This window comes from Cynocephalus volans, chromosome 3 (genome assembly GCF_027409185.1).
Source record: "Cynocephalus volans isolate mCynVol1 chromosome 3, mCynVol1.pri, whole genome shotgun sequence".
Taxonomy (NCBI): domain Eukaryota; kingdom Metazoa; phylum Chordata; class Mammalia; order Dermoptera; family Cynocephalidae; genus Cynocephalus; species Cynocephalus volans.
This window is the reverse complement of record NC_084462.1, coordinates 104,732,378-104,748,655: the sequence shown is the minus strand read 5'-3', so window position 1 is coordinate 104,748,655 and position 16,278 is coordinate 104,732,378. Positions and strand designations below refer to the sequence as shown.

General features: G+C 39.9%; 1 pseudogene; it reads right to left on the bottom strand.

The window, feature by feature from the left end:
* Positions 1 to 11,640: 11,640 nt before the first annotated feature.
* Positions 11,641 to 14,932, bottom strand: LOC134373744 (sterol regulatory element-binding protein 2-like; annotated as a pseudogene).
* Between the last annotated feature and the right edge of the window lie 1,346 nt (positions 14,933 to 16,278).

Below are 16,278 nucleotides of genomic sequence, written 5' to 3'. Positions count from 1 at the left end.
AGAAATAAAAATTGTTTTTATCTGTCATGCACAACATGATGTTTTGAAATATGTCTACATAGTGAAATGGCTCGATTGAGCTAATTAACATATGCATCCTGCACCTACAAATCTCCTCCTCTTCTTCAAATCTATAGTTTCTCATCTGCAAGTTCTGTCCTACCTCAGATTCTGGTACAAATATTATTATGAGATCCTGTGGGAGAAGGAGTATGCATGGGGTTTAGAAAGTCTACGATAATATTTAGGAGTTCCCATATTACTGACTTTGTTACAGTAACACTGTGTACCTTGAGCATAGCTGTAGTGACTAAGCTTATTCTGAGACCAAGTCTTGATCCTAGTTCTCACTTATTGTCCCAGTCCAGTCCCATTGTATGAACCTCTGAACTAATTACAGTTTCCTTATATCTCTAAGCTTCTGAATTTGTTGCTTTCTGTGCTGGAATTACCGATCTAATTTTTACTCTCAATACTCAAGTGTCATCTTTTTGGAAGTCATCGCTGACCCTGTCCTTGTAGAGTTTTATTAACTGATCCTTGTATGGATTCTCATAGCATGCTGTGTTTATCTGTAATTAGCATAAGCCTTACCATATTAATTGCAATTTTTCTTCTTACTTATTGGGCTGCCCCATTATTTGATGTCTTTGTATCTAGAGCGTTCAGCTATAGCTCAGGGTAAATACTCAATAAATGTTTTTTTGCAGGAAGGAAGAAAAAAAGGAAATGAAGAAATAAAAAAGAAGGAGCACGGAAGGAAGGAAATGAGATAAGGAAGAAAAAAAGAGGAAGAGAAAAGCATATGACACCATTCTTCATTTCAAAAGGAATTTGGGTAGAGAGACCTAGTGAAAACAGGACTGCCACAGTTAGGCATTTTCTTGTTTAAACAGCCCTTTTATTTGTAACTTAAAGAGTTATAGAGCAATAAAATGTTAATAACAACAACAAAAAAACCCCTTTTATGCTGCAACATGGTAATCCCTTTTGCCTCTGAAAATCACTGTACCCAAGGTGAATGCTATCTGGGTTACTATATTTTTCCTGTTGTTAATGGTTGTGCCATTCAAACACTCAGAATTTTAGGCTTGACCTGAAAATTCTCAATGTGATTTAGTGATAAATTTTACACTAAATTCAGAGGTGTAATCCTCAACTCAAGTCAAACTGCCTTGACCTAAATCCCTTAGAAACGCATTCATGTAATAATAGAGCTGAGGCAATATCTAAATTAAACATTTTGCTTGCCTACTTGAGCTGCCGCAAATTTTAGAATGAAATGAAGTATTTTAATACTCTTATAAGCAAATAGACTGTATTGTTGCTGGGTTAGTGGGCCAGTCTAGTGAAACTAAGCATCACCCTTTTCCTTCCTTTGCTCCAACTTTGAGTTAATTGTGCAAAACTCTGGAAATGGCCTGACTGTTAACTAGTTACTTGCCAAGTAGCCTTTAATATGGTTTTACAAGGAGTTGTTTTGTGGAGATTACACTTGAACTTTCTCTGCCTAACAGTACTCTCCAGCTGCTACCCAGTCACTAGCCCAGCAATTCTCTCTGGGTCCTGATGATGTGTGAAAATCGCTGAGAGTTTCTTCCTCCAGGTAGCCAGGAACATAGAAATAAGCTCTTGCAGGCCATGATCAGAATCCATGGCATGGCTGTAAACTCATGAAATCCTATCTTTTTGAGAGAGAGAGAGAGAGAGAGAGAGAGAGAGAGAGTGCTCAGAACCTTTTCGTGGGCTGTAGGAGAGGAAATGTGACACAAGTGAAGGAAGGGAAGCATCATGCAAATCTCAGTCTTTGAGTGTGAATGTCTGGGTTTTCATTTATATCTCAGACAGGTTTATTGATCTGAAATCTCAAGTTCTTCAAATTCTCGTTGTGCTACCACATTCAGGAAGATGGTCAGAGTAAGTTTTCCATCTGGAATGACACCTTAATGACCAGTGAAGAAGGCAAAGGAAGTTTTCATTGATTCAAATTATATTTAAGGATGATTATATTATAGTTTTCACCCACTTTACAACATCTGTCCTAATAATTCTACTAAATAATTTAGGAAATAGTTTATTATAGTTTAAAGAGTGTATTGATATTATTTCAATTGGAATTTAGTCTCAGCCTTACCACTAACAGTAAAACCCAAATAATTCAATTTCCTCTCTGTGCCTCATTTGTTTTACCAATGGTTAAATGAGTGAAGTAAAATCAAGTGATTTCTAAGATCTGTTTACCTGTATAAGTATAGGAGTTAACATAAGCGATAGTCCAATCTAAGATAATTTGAGGAGGTTATTTAAAGATATTACTCTGAAATGAATGACTTTATGCCAGGAATTGGATTTTATTAATCTTTTTTCAAATATTTCCATTTTTTTAATTGAAAAATAACTGATTATGGATATTAGTGGGGTACAGAGTTAACTATCAATACTTGTGTAAAATATGTGATGATCAAATCATGATAATAAGCATATTCATCATTACAAAATGTAATAATGCTTTGTGTCCTTTAACCAATTTCTCACTAACTCCCTTTACCTTCATCTTTCCCACCTCTAGTGACCAAAGCTCTCTTCCTGGAAGTTCAACATATTATTGTGATTCTTTCTCTCTTTATTATTTTTTAGTTTTATTTATTTATTTATCTATTTTTGTTTATTATTGGAACATAGTTGATTGTCTATGTCTGTGGAGTACAGCATTGACTATCAATACTTGTGTGTATTATGTGATGATCAAATTAGGATAATTAGTACATTCCTCATTATACAATGCAATCGATTTTTGTGGCCCTTTACCAATTCCTCCCTCCCCCTCCCCCTTTCCCACCTATGGTAATCTCAGTTCTGTTTTCTTCTTTTAAAAGTTCAGTGTATTATTGTGATTGTTGTAACTTTCTTTCTTTTTTAAAATTTATTTGTCTATTTATTTATTTTTTATTAGCTCCCACATGTAAGTGAGGACATGTGGCATTTCTCTTTCTGTGCCTGGCTTATTTCGGTTAACATAATTTTCTCTATGTGCATCTATGTTGTTGTGAATGGCAGTATCTCATTCTTTTTTTACGGCAAAGTTGTATTCCACTGTATAAATATAGCACATTTTCCTTATCCAGTCATCCAACAATGGACATTTAGGTTGGGTTCAACTCTTGGCTATTGTAGATAGAGCTGCAATAAACATGGGAGTACAGGTATCCCTTGGCCATGATGATTTCCATACCTTTGAGAATATGTCCAGCAGTGGGATTGCTGAGTCAGATGGCAGTTCTATCAGTAGTTGTTTGAGGAACCTCCATACCATGTTCCACAATGGCTGTACCATTTCACTGTCCCACCAACAGTGTAGAAGGGTTTCCCTTTCTCCACATCCTCACTAGTATTCTCTGTCTTTAGATAATAGCCAGTCTAACTAGTGTGAGATGAAATCTAAACATGGTTTTGGTTTGCACTTCCCAGATGCTGAGTGACACTGAGCATGTTTTTCATGTGTCTGTTGGCCATTTATATATCTTCCTTTGAGAAATGCCTGTTCAGCTCTGTTTTAGTCCGTTTTGTGTTGCTATAACAGAATACCTGAAACTGAGTGATTTATAAAGAAGAGAGGTTTATTTGGCTTATGATTCTGGGACAGCTGCATCTGGCATGGGCCTCAGGCTGCTTCTACTCATGGAGGAAAGCAGCAGGCAGCCGGCGGGTACAGGCAGATCACATGGCGAGAGGAAGCAAGAGAGAGAGAGAAGGTGCCAGGGTCTTTTTAAACAATGAGCTCTCGCGGGAACTAATAGAGCAAGACCTCACTCATTAATCCCCCCTCCCCCAGGGAGAGCATTAATCCATTCATGAGGGATCTGCCACCATGACTCAATCAGTTTCCAACACTGCCACATTGGGGATCAAATTTCTACGTGAGTTTTGGAGGGGACAACACATCCAAACTCCATTAGGCTCCTTTGCCCATTTTTTGATTGGGTTACTTGTTTTTTTACTGTTAAGTTGTTTGAGTTCCTTGCATATTCTGTATGTTAATTCTTTGTCAGATGCATAGTCTGCAAATATTTTCTCCCACTCTGTAGGTTGTCTTTTCCCTCTGTTAATTGTTTCTTTTGCTGTGCAGAAGCTTTTTAGTTTGATATAATCCCATTTGTTTATTTTTCCTTTGGTTGCCTATGCTTTTGGTGTTGTATTCATGAAGTCTTTGCCCAGTCCTACTTCCTGGAGTGTTTCCCTTATGTTTTCTTTCAGGAGTTTTATAGTTTCAGGATGTATATTTAATTATTTAATCTGTTTTGAGTTGATTTTGATATATGGTGAGAGGTACAGGTCTAGTTTCATTCTTCTGAATATGGATGCCCACTTTTCCCAGCAACATTTATTGAAGAGGCTGTCTTTTCCCCAACCTACGTTTTTGGTGCCTTTATTGAAGATCAGCTGGCTGTACGTATATGGGTTGATTTCTGGGTTCTCTATTCTGTTCCATTGGCCCATGTGTCTGTTTTTAGGACAGTACTGTGCTGTTTTGGTTACATTAGCTTTGTAGTACAATTTGAAGTCTGGTAGTGTTATGCTTCAAGATTTATTTTTAATTTTTATTTTTTCCTCAGGATTACTTTAGCTATTCGGGGTCTTTTGTTGTTCCATATGAATGTTAGGATTGTTTTTTTTCTATTTCTGTGAAGAATGTATTGAATTTGTAGATCACTTTGGGTAATATGGACATTTTCATGATGTTAATTCTTCCAATCCATGAGCATGGATTCCATCTTTTTGTGTCCTCTTTAACTTCTTTCAACAGTGATTTGTAGTTCTTATTGTAGAGATCTTTCACATCCTTGGTTAACTTTATTCTTAGGTATTTTAATTTTTTGGTGACTATTGTAAATGGGCTAGCTTTTGTCATTTCTTTTTCTGCTAGTTCACTGTTGGAGTATAAAAATGCTACTGATATGTGCATGTTTATTTTGTATCCTGAAACTTTACTGAAATTGTTTATCAACTCTAAGAGTTTTTTTGTAGAGTCTTTAGGCTTCTGTCTATATAAGATCATTCATCTGCAAATAAGTTCAGTTTGATTTCATCTTTTCCAGTCTGGATGGCCTTTATTTCTTTCTCTTGCCTAATTCCTCTGGATAGTACTTCCAACACTATGTTAAACAGGAGTGGTGAGAGTGGACATCCATGTCTTGCTCCCATTCTTAAGGGAAAATCTTTCATAAAGACTTAGAAAATTATGATTTTATTAATCTTTTTATCTTCATAGCAGAGTACCAGATACAGAAAATGTGCTCAGTACATATTTGTTAAGTGAAAGAATGAATATTAGTGTGTATAAAATATAGAAGATCAAATAGATGATGCCTTAAATAGTCTCTTCATTGTGTTACATTAACTCTTCTGCAGATTTTTTTTTCAAGACTTTAGTTGCTCAGGTTATTATTTCATATCTTTTAGCTCATTGGTCAGTAAATTGTTTCCTCAATTGTGGCCAGTTAGAGAAACAGGATAGGACTGGTAGGTAATAAGGTGGTGGCAAGTCACTAGAGATGTGAAAACATGCACATGTGTCATAATGCCTCTATGAGGTATATTGAAGTCAAGGGCACTATTACATAAAGAGCTTTCCATGGGGTGGAGCTTGAGATTAAGAAAGAGATCCAGAATGTTTGATTTCTGCTCTCTGTAAATTTTTCACATGAGGAACTAAAACTAAATCTCTTGCCCAAAGAATTTCAGAAGCTGCATTCTTTGCTAATTGTTTTATTTAAAATACAGTTTAGGGGTGCTGACCTCCCTACTCCCAGCCAAAAATCCTTATATAACCTGACTCCCCAGACACTTAACTGCTGTTGACTGGAAGCCTTACCCATAACATAAATAGTTGATTAACACTTATTTTATAGGTTATATGTATTACATACTCTATTCTTCCAATAAAGGAAACTAGATAAAAGAAAATATTGTTAAGAAAATCATAAGGAAGGGAAAGTTTATTTACACTACTTATTGAAAAAATCCGTGTGTAAGTGGACCCACAGAGTTCAAACCCATGTGGCTCAAGGGTCAACTATAATTTAGGTGGGTTCTTCAAGTTAAAAAAGGGAGAAACCTTGTTTTTATCAACTGCACACATCCTATTATAACTAGTATATACTCTTTGGCATTATCCTAGAGAGATTAAATTTGACCTAAGAACCTGGGTAGACCAATGGAAATAATTAGTCCCACTAAGGCTCTGGTCCACAGAGTTCAGATGTATGACACTGATGTTTCTGAAATTCCACCACTAAATTGACCATGACTTATAATTGCAGATTGTTTATTGCTTTTGTGTACGCTATTTAATTTGGCCCTTACCGTGGGTAACATTATCTCAGAGGGTCTGACTCTGAGGTTAGTAGAAGTTAGGAAACATATAAGAGGCAGAGCTGTGAGTCAGGCCCAGTTGTTCTATCTTTAAATCCCCCCAGTGTTCTTTCTCCCAGTAGAAAGATCACTGTAGAAAGATCTTGGGTCCTAGACTTTCACTAATTTTATGAGCATCTGAGGGGGATCCTAGATAAAGTTAAGTTACCACTGGGAAAGAATAGAGGAGCTTCCCAAACATCTTTTGGTATCCATGCTTAAACTCCTAAAGGTAGCTATGGAAGGACATGGACTGTACTCTGTTACTGCTTCAGTCAGAGGATTGTATTTGAGAAAGTGGGTGTCATCAGTAGATACACTTTCTAAGATGGCGGCCAGCATAAAAATACATATAAATGGGAATTAGAATATGAAATGGTAAGGAGGTTAGTGTCCTAAAATGACTCCTATCCAGGCTTCTCTCTCCTTCCAGTCGGCATTTTCTCCAGTAGCTAAGAAGAGTAAACTTGAAATATGTTATGTACATAAGTTGCTTTATATGTAATGTATATTTAATTCTTATGATACTGTCTGTGATATGTACTAAGATCTATTCTCAATAAATTTCAAGTATAATATAAAGTATTGATAACTATAGTCACCATGTTGTAAATTAGATCTCCAGAACTCATTCGGCTTGCATAACTGAAACCTTGTAACCTTTGACCAATATCTCGTCATTCCCCACCCCTCTGCCCTGCCCGTGGAAACCACCATTCTATTCTCAGTTTGAATATTTTAGATTGCACATGTGAGTGAGATCATGTGGTATTTGTCCTTCTGTGTCTGGGTTTTTGCTGAATAATATTCCATTGCATATATACACTACATTTTCCCTCCAGCTTTATTGAGACATGATTCACAAATAAAAATTGCATGTATTTAGAGTATAAATTGTGGTGGCTTGATGTATGCATACATATAAAATGATTACCACAATCAAGCTATTTAAAGTATTCATCACTTCACAGTTACCACTTTTGCCTGTGTTAAGAAAACTTGAGATCTACTCTCTTACCATATTTTAAGTATACAATACCTTATTTTTAACTATAGTCATTAAGCTGTACATTAAGTCTACGGTATTCATTCATCTTAGAGCTGAAGGTTTGAACTCTTTGCCCAGTATATCTTCTTTCCCCCTAACCCCCAGCCCTTGGTAACCACCATTCTACTCCCTGTTACTATGTTTGTTGGGTTTTAGGATTTGTTTTTTTTTTTTTTTTTTTTTTTTTTTTTTAAGATTCCATCTATAAGTAATACCAAGCAGTACTTTTCTTTTTGGTGCCTTATTTCACTTAGCATAAAGTCCTCCAAAATCCTCCAAGTTCATCCACATTGTTGAAAATAGCAGGAATAAGACATCCAGTACTATATTGAATAGAAGTGGGGAGAGTGGGCATCCTTGTCTTATTCCTGATCTTAGGGAAAAAAATTTCAACTATTCACCATTGAGTACAACATTAGCTATGGGCTTGTGATATATGGCTTTTATGGTATTGAGGTGCATTCCTTCTATACGTAGTTTGTTGATAATTTTTATCATGAAAGAATATTGGATTTTGTCAAATGCTTTTTCGTTTCTTAAGATCATCACAATTTTTATTTTTATTCTGATAGTGTGATGTAGCACATTTATTGATTTGCATATGCTGAATCATCCTTACATCCTAGGGATAAATGCCACTTAGTCATGATGTATGATCCTTTTAATGTGCTGTTGAATTTGCTTTGCTAATATTTTTTTGAGAATTTTTGCATCTATGTTCATAAGGGATATTGACCTGCAATTTTCTATTTGTATTGTGTCTTCATCTGGCTTTGGTAGGAGGGTAATGTTAGCATTATAAAATGAGTTTGGAAATATTGCCTCCTTTTTAATTTTTTGAAAGAATTTTTGAAGGATTGGTATTCTTTTTTAAATGCTTGGTAGAATTAAGTTGCGTAGTCATCATTGTCTAGGCTTTTCTTTAATGAGAGAGTTTATCACTGATTCGATCTCCTTAATTATTACTGTAATATTCAGATTTTATATTTTTTATGACTGAGTCTTGGCAGATTGTGTGTCTAGGAATTTATCCATTTCTTCTAGGTTATGCAATTTTCTGGTTTATAATTGTTCATAGTATATCTATCTTATGACCCTTTATATTTCTGTGGTATCAGTTGTAATGTCTCCTTTTTCATTTTATATTTTATTTATTGAGTCTTCTATTTTTTTCTTAGTCTAGCTTGTTACTTTTGCACTGCTCTCTTTTGGTTCCCATTTGCATGGAATACTTTAAATTTCATCCCTTCATTTTTAGTCCACATTTGTTTTTAAAGGCAAAGAGAGGAAATTGATGCCACCAAGATGGTGGAATAGATAATTCCTGTCATTGCTTCCCTCCAGAAAAGATCAACTTATGACTCTTACAATGCAAAAACTGCCACTCAGAGATTGACAGAGCTCTAGGGAAGAGGAGGATGGACCCATGGAGTCTGTGAAGGCATGAAAGGCTGTGGTGAGTGGGAAGAGGAACCATGATCATTCCAAGCCTCAGCTGCTCCCTGGATCAGTGAGGCACCTGTCTGGAGATAGCAGCACACTTTGTATGAAGCTACTTGGAGTCTGCAAGTGAGGAGGGAGCCATGACCACTGGCTAAATAAATAAATAAAGATCGCTTTAGAGAGCACCATTCCATCTCCCAGGAGAGCAAAGCCACTCACAAGCTTCCCTTGGGCCCACAAAAGAGGGAGGGGCCACAGCTGAAGAAGAAGAGAATCACCCAGAGGTCAGTGAGTTTTCATGTGGTACTTGTATGCAGCCTGCCCCATGAGAAATATTTGCAGTGGTGGGGCTGAGGAGGGTAAGGGGGGTTCTGACCTGGCAGGGGAGCACTGGGCACAGTGTTGGCAGCTGTTAGGCCTTCCGTTTGGCATGGGTGCCACACACTGGAGACTGGCCAGTGTGATAAAACTGCAGGGGGCACAGTTTGTGTAAAAGACTCAGTCCCAGGCTGGAATTTCCACATAGCCCATTTGTGTCTGTGGTGACCCCATGTGACTCAGAAGTGATTAAAAGGCCAACATTTAAAATCTGGTCCACACAAAAAGTTTTTCCCACTTTGAGAAACAACTATAAGGCAGCAATTTAGTTTAGGCACAGAACTGATAATTCCCAATCTGGGAATTAACCACAGGACAGTAAATTAGTTCCTGTGCATTGTGTAAGTGACAGTGATTGCTATTAATCCACCACAGAATGGAAAAACGAAAAAAAAAAAAAAAAAAAAAAACAACCACAGACCAGAAACAAAGTTCTGATATTGAGCAGAAAATATCTAACACTGCCAAATGATACCTATAAAACTTGGAAGAGGTAGCTGTCTCCTCAAATGTACAGGCATTAATGTAAAGACACAAAGATTGAGAAACAATAGAAAAATATGACACCCCCAAAGGAAACCCACAATGAAGTCCGAAGAACAGCAGATTTGTGAGATGTCTGACAGAGAATTTGGAATAAACCTCTTAAAGATGTTTGGGGAATCATAAGAAAATACAGATAGAAAATTAAATGATAACAGGAAAGCAGTCTAGAAACAGAATGAGAAACTTGACAAAGGAATAGATTAATTAAAATAAAAATGAATAGAAATTCTAGAAATGAGGAATATGTTATATGAACTGATTCAGCAAAAGCAATTCTAAGGGAAGTTTATAGCAATAAATGTCTACATCCAAAAAGAAGACTTCAGATATACAACCTAATGGTACACCTCAAGAAACTAAAAACCAAGAACAAACTAAACCCAAAGTATATAGAAGGATAGAGAAAACAAAGAATCATAGCAGAGAAAAATTAATTAGAGATTAAAGAACATAAATGATTTATAAAACAAAAAGTTGGTTTCTTGAAAAAATAAGCAATATCAATAAACCTTTGGCTAGACTAACAAAGACATTTAGGTTGTTTTTATATCTTGGCTTTTGTGAATAATGCTGCAATGAATATGGGAATGCAGGTATCTCTTTGAGAACCTGATTTTAATTCTTTTGGACTTATACCTAAAAGTGGAATTGCTAGAATATATGGGAATTCTTTAAATACATTGTTTTTCATAGTGGCTTCACCATTTTACATTTCTGCCAACAGTGTACAAGACTTCCAATTTCTCCACATTCTGCTAATACTTCTTATCTTTGTTTTTTGTTGTTGTTGTTGTTGTTGTTTGTTTTTATAATAGCCATGCTAACAGGTATGAAGTGATATCTCACAGTTGTTTGATTTGCATTTCTCTGATGCCTAATGATGCTGAGCATATTTCTTTATACCTGTTGTCCATTTGTATGTCTTTGAAGAAATACTTCTTCAAGTTCTTCACTCATTTTTAAGTTGCATCATTATTATTATTATTTAAGTGTTCCTTATATATTGTTATTGTATATTTGTTTTTCCTCAAATATTTGCCTCAAATTTGTCTTTATTTTTAAATGGCTTGTAATCATTTAAAATTTGAAACCTTTTTTTCTATATATTTATTATTTTTAATAAGATACCATTTATTTTTTTAAAAATTTAAAAAATAATGCAGACATTATTTCATCCATCTTCAGGCCTGCCCCCTGCCGCCCATCCACCTCACAAGGGCTCCGCCTCCTTCCCTGGCTGTCCCGTGTAATGAAGAGAAAACAATGAACTGGCTTAGTGACGCACAAAGGAGAACACGCAGACCCAGGGAGAGAAATAACGATGCTACATCAACTTTGCCCTGCATCATGGCAAAGTCAAGCACGCTGATATAAAAAAATTAGTAGAAAAAGCGGGGAGAAGGTATGCTGGGCACAGCAACGAGGGTGAATTGCTTTCTTATGCTCAGAGACTTATGTCCCCCAGATAGAAAGACTGATAAAATGAGGAAGCAAGGGAGAGAGATGCTCAGGAGAGAGAATTCGGAGGGCTAGAGGTAGGGGCTTGGCAGCTTGGGAGCTCCCCCTGCAGCTTTCAAGTCAAGGGTACACCTCAATTCTTGCCCTGTCTCTTTCCTCAGGCCCAGCTGGACCACTGGCAGATATCTATGGACAGCAGCTTTAAGGGACCAAAACCTCAGCAGGTGACAGCTGAAAAGGCAAGGCTTATCTCCACAGCTCTAAGAGGGAGGAGGGAAAACAGCTAAAGACAGAGAGAGGGTCCTGGGCGAGAGAGACAGAGACACAGCTGGAAGGAGGTGGGCTGAGCCTATTGGTCAGGAGGCTGTGATGGCAGTGCTGCCACCCCAGCTTGACAATCATCTGCTGGCAGTTGTTGCAGGATCGCTGGTTGCCCACCTTCTCCAGGCTGCAGATTGCAGATGGCCTCCACTGCCCACTGGCCCAGGGAGGAGAGGAAGGAGAGGGGAAGGTGGCGGCAGGCCAGCAGATAGTGGTGGCCCACACTTGTTTGTCAGGTCAGGTGTCCACCTCTCTGCACTTGGCATTCTGCATGGTGCCCAGCTGCAGGCTGTGTTCCAGCAGCTGATGGGTGTGAGTGGGGCTGTTCCTGCCATTAGGTGCACTGTGGCTTAGTGCAAGAACACCTTGCTAGGTTGAAGCTGTATGCCAGCCTGCACAAGCTGCCCAGTGCTGCTGGAAGCCAGCCAGCTCTGGGCTTGACCCATGGAAAGTCTCACCAAGGGCCTGGCTGGTGCTTGCCTGCTTTTGCCAGAGTGTTCTCTGTAGAGAGAGTAGCAGGTCATAGGTGAGCAGCTGGACCATGTGATTGAGGGCAGGGTAAGAGGTGGTCCCACTTACATTGAGGCTGCTCCATAGGTGGCCACTGGTCCTCTTGCAATGGCAAAAAGAACTCTGCTACCCATCTGTTCTCCTGGAGAGTGAGGCTTGCATGGTTATGAAGGTGTGGAAGAAGACTTCACCAGGGGCTTCTCAGTTACTTCCAGGGCCTGAGGACATGCTGTGCTTTGGTAAAATGAGAGCACACAGCTATGTCATCTCCCTGAAGCCAGCTGATGTCCATAATGATTGTGGACATCCACCACTGACAGATGATGTCCGGAACAAGGGCTCACTTGAGAGCTCCAGCTGCTGGAGAATGGTGGGGTCATGATCCTCACAGAGTCCACAAAAGAATCAAGTAATTTCAGGCACTCCGGAGCACTGGAGAATTCACAACTCTCTCCTTCCTGGTCTCCAGGCTTCTTCTTGGCCTGAGGTTTCACCATGGATTCCATGGCTTGTTCCAGCAGGTTCTTGCAGAAGGCCCAGTGGACCTGGGCAATGCAATTGTTTGGGTTCCTCTGGGCATGGTACAGACTCTCCCTGGCAGCCGACTTCACTGACCAACTCTGCTCCATGATAAACTTCTGGCCCAGGGGCTGGCAGAGTCAGTGTAGGGAGTCAGGGACAGTATTGTGCTCAGGGCCACATAAACTCTGGGTTTGACTGATTAAGTAGCTGGGCTTCCTGGTCTCCACACCGGGTCTTGAGTCCCAAGGCAGCAGTCAGATGAATCTCAGCTAGCATGCCGGGTGGGGAATCTTCTCCTCTCCACATTCAGCCAGGTTCATAGCACGCAAAGCCATGCGTACTGCTGAACTGGCAAGTCTTTGCAGGAAGTTTCCCTGTGATGTGCAGCTGGTCAGCATGTGATAGGCCAAGGCCACATCCTGGGCATTGGTCTTAGCTTTGTCCTCAAAGCCCTCTTCAGTGGCTGTGATGGCCCACCATGCTAGAAGACTTTCTTGAGCAGCCAGCGCACCGGGCACAGTTGCTGCAGGCTGTAGCGATTACATTCCAGGAGCCGCTGCAGGCCAGGTGCAGGTGGGAGGGGGGCAGTGCCCAGCCCAAAACTGACAGGCAGGCTTTTAGGTTGCCAGCAGTATCAAAATCCCCCCAGCGAGGTTCTGGTTTGCCTGCTTCTGGTGCCTCCAGAAGGTGACTGAGGACCGCAAGTGTGGCCAGATCACTGGCTCCCAGTGAAGCAGCAGCTTCACAAAGATGCTCAGGACAATCACACCACTTACCAGCCATAAGAGAAGAATGGGCATCATCCAGTCAAACCAGCTGCCGAAACCTAACTCAAATGAAAGTACACTGCAGCCAGGGTCTAAGTATGGCTGCTGGTCAGAATCACAGGGCCCTCTCCATTGCAGCAGGGAAGTCATGGGGTTAAAGGAGAGGCACAGGAAGGTGAAGACGTACAGCAGAATTTATGAGCGAATGGACAATTTGGGCATCTCCACGTCCAGCACTACAGGAGGAGAGTCAAGTTGATATTTGACCTTTGCCGCATCCAACAGAAGGTTTCCTGGCTCATAGTCGATAAAGTAGGAGGAGAAGCTAGCCTGGGACCTTGAGTCGGAGGCCAGGGGTTGGGGGGAATATCATTTTGTTCAACGCCATCGATCTTCAGGCTCACCTCATTGTCCACCAGACTGCCTAAGTCGATGCCATTCAGGAACTTGTTTTTCTGATTTGCTGGCTTCAGCACCATGTTTTCCTGGTGCAGTTTATGATTGACCTGCTGCAAGTATTGGATGTAATCAATGGCCTTCCTCAGAACAACAGACTTGTGCATTTTGGCATCTGTCCCCATGACCAGGTTCTTCAACCCAATTTTGTCGTTGATGGAGGAGTGCTATCACTTTTCAATGATATTGCGTGTCATCTGTCTTTCTCCTTCTTTGGGGGGCTCGAGCTGCTTGACCTCTCAGAGTACCTGCTTAATTGGCATTTTCTCTTGCTGCACCATCACAGGCATTGTGGTCAGAATGGTCCCATTGTGGCCCATAGGGTTGGTACTTGAAGGCCAGCCATCTGGATGGGGGTGGTGAGGGCTGGGTTCTGGACAGCAGATGTGACAGGGTTGCCCTCTGACTTCAGTGTGGTCAGAACAATGGAATCTATCTTGATGATCTGAGTCTGGATTGGGACCTGGTCCTGCTGAACCTGAGGTGCAGCAACCGTCTGCATCGTGGCTGGGGCAAGTGTTTGCAGCATGTCATTGGTTGTTTGTGTCAGCACCCGCTGGTTCCATACTGTCTGCACCTGTTGCTGGATGGTGACTGGCTGTACCTGGGAGGATGTTATCAGGCTTTGGACTTGAGGCTAAAGGACTTGAAAGCTGGTAGCCGCATTCCGGTATTTCAAAGACTGCTAAATGATTCTCATTTGCCAAGCAGTGCTGAACGTCCAGGTGATCATTACCATCTGTTGCTGTAGCTGAGGTTGAGATTGGGGCTGGGGGAAGGGCTGAAGAACAGGAGCTGCCCTCAGGTGGGGTGGAAACTGTGGTGGGAGGGACCTTAACCTGCAGGGCTGGAGCCTGGGGGGAGGAGGCCAGCTGAGAGAAGGAAAGTAACGGGATCTGGCTGAGTGAGGGCTGCATCGAGGGTCAATGGCTCTGTCACTTCTGCTCCTGCCATTGCTGCTGCTGCTGCTGCCACTGCCACCACTACCACCGCTGCCAGGTAAGGAGCTACACAGCTGGTCTGAAAACAAGTCGGGGAACTCTCCCACTTGATGGCTGACAACCTGTAGCATCTTGATGGCTGATAAACTGCAGACGTCCCGCCCCCAACCCTGGGTTCAGCTTGTTGCACAGCTTGTGAGGGTCTCCATGGTCTCCAGACTGCCCAGCTCTCCGCTCTCGTACGTTGACTGGATCAGCGCTGAGGCCCCACTGCGGTCCTGCTCAGGGAGACGCAGGGGTCGCACCGCCGCCACCGCCCATGACCCTCCCCAGCCCCCGCTCGCTACCGCCTCATCCGCGGTGCCGGTCACAGCCGTGCTGGTGCTGCTCCCCGGCCGCGCCTTAAATCTTGTTATCAAATGTGCTACAATTCTTTCTGCGGGGAGTGGGGGATATGCTTAAGAAATCCCTGTTTATTCCCAGGTAACTTACATAGTCTCTCTGCATTTTTAGTAGTTTTAGATTTAACTCTTTTGCAATTTATGTAGGTATACATTATAAGATACGAGTTTTCTTTCTAAAACCTAGCTAGTCAATTGTTACAATACAATTTATTGAGTGATTTATCATCTCCAAATTAAAAAGGCCAATATCTAATTTGTCACCTGCTAAATTCTGTTATACTCAGATATGTTACTGTATTTGTTCCTTTAATATATCTTTATAAAGATATCACATGATATCGTTGATATCAAAATATTTTGATATCAAAATAATGATATCATTATCTTGCGCTTACAGAATATTCTTGATTTTTAGCACATTTATTTATTTCCAGCTGAAATTTAGAATCATTTTGTCAGTATCCTCAAAATACTATTGAAGATTTGATTTGTACCTCTTAATTTTATATATTAATTTAAGAAAATTATTAATTCTCAACATTATTTCTGGTTAGTACCATATTATGTCTTTGTATTTGTTCAAATTGTTTACATATATCAGTAAACACTTTTTAATTATTAATACAAGTCCTTTGTGCTTTTCAAATTAGGCATATTTTTAGTTATCTTATTATTGTTGTTATTAATGTTGGCTAAAATATTGTAAATTGTAGAGTTCTCAAATACAGTTACAAGCAAAAATGGATGCAGGCTCATGTTTGTTGATCAAACTTTGTATGAATATTTAGCAAAGCAGTAAGGTTAAAGTTGGCAACTTTTGTAAAAATTGAAATTAAATTAACATTGTTTGTGTATGTTGTGATCTTAAAATTCTCTAGGTTTTTGTTTTCCATGTAAAACATTTCGAAGTATATTGTCTTCTAATGATTGTTTCATGTTTTCTTCCTTTTCCATGTTTCTTAATTGCTTTTCTCTCAATTCATATTCATTATTTTATTTGAACTCAGTCTCAAAGAAGGAAAGAAGTATTCCAACTCTATGTTCTGCTTGAATGTCTCTGTAATCCTCATCTC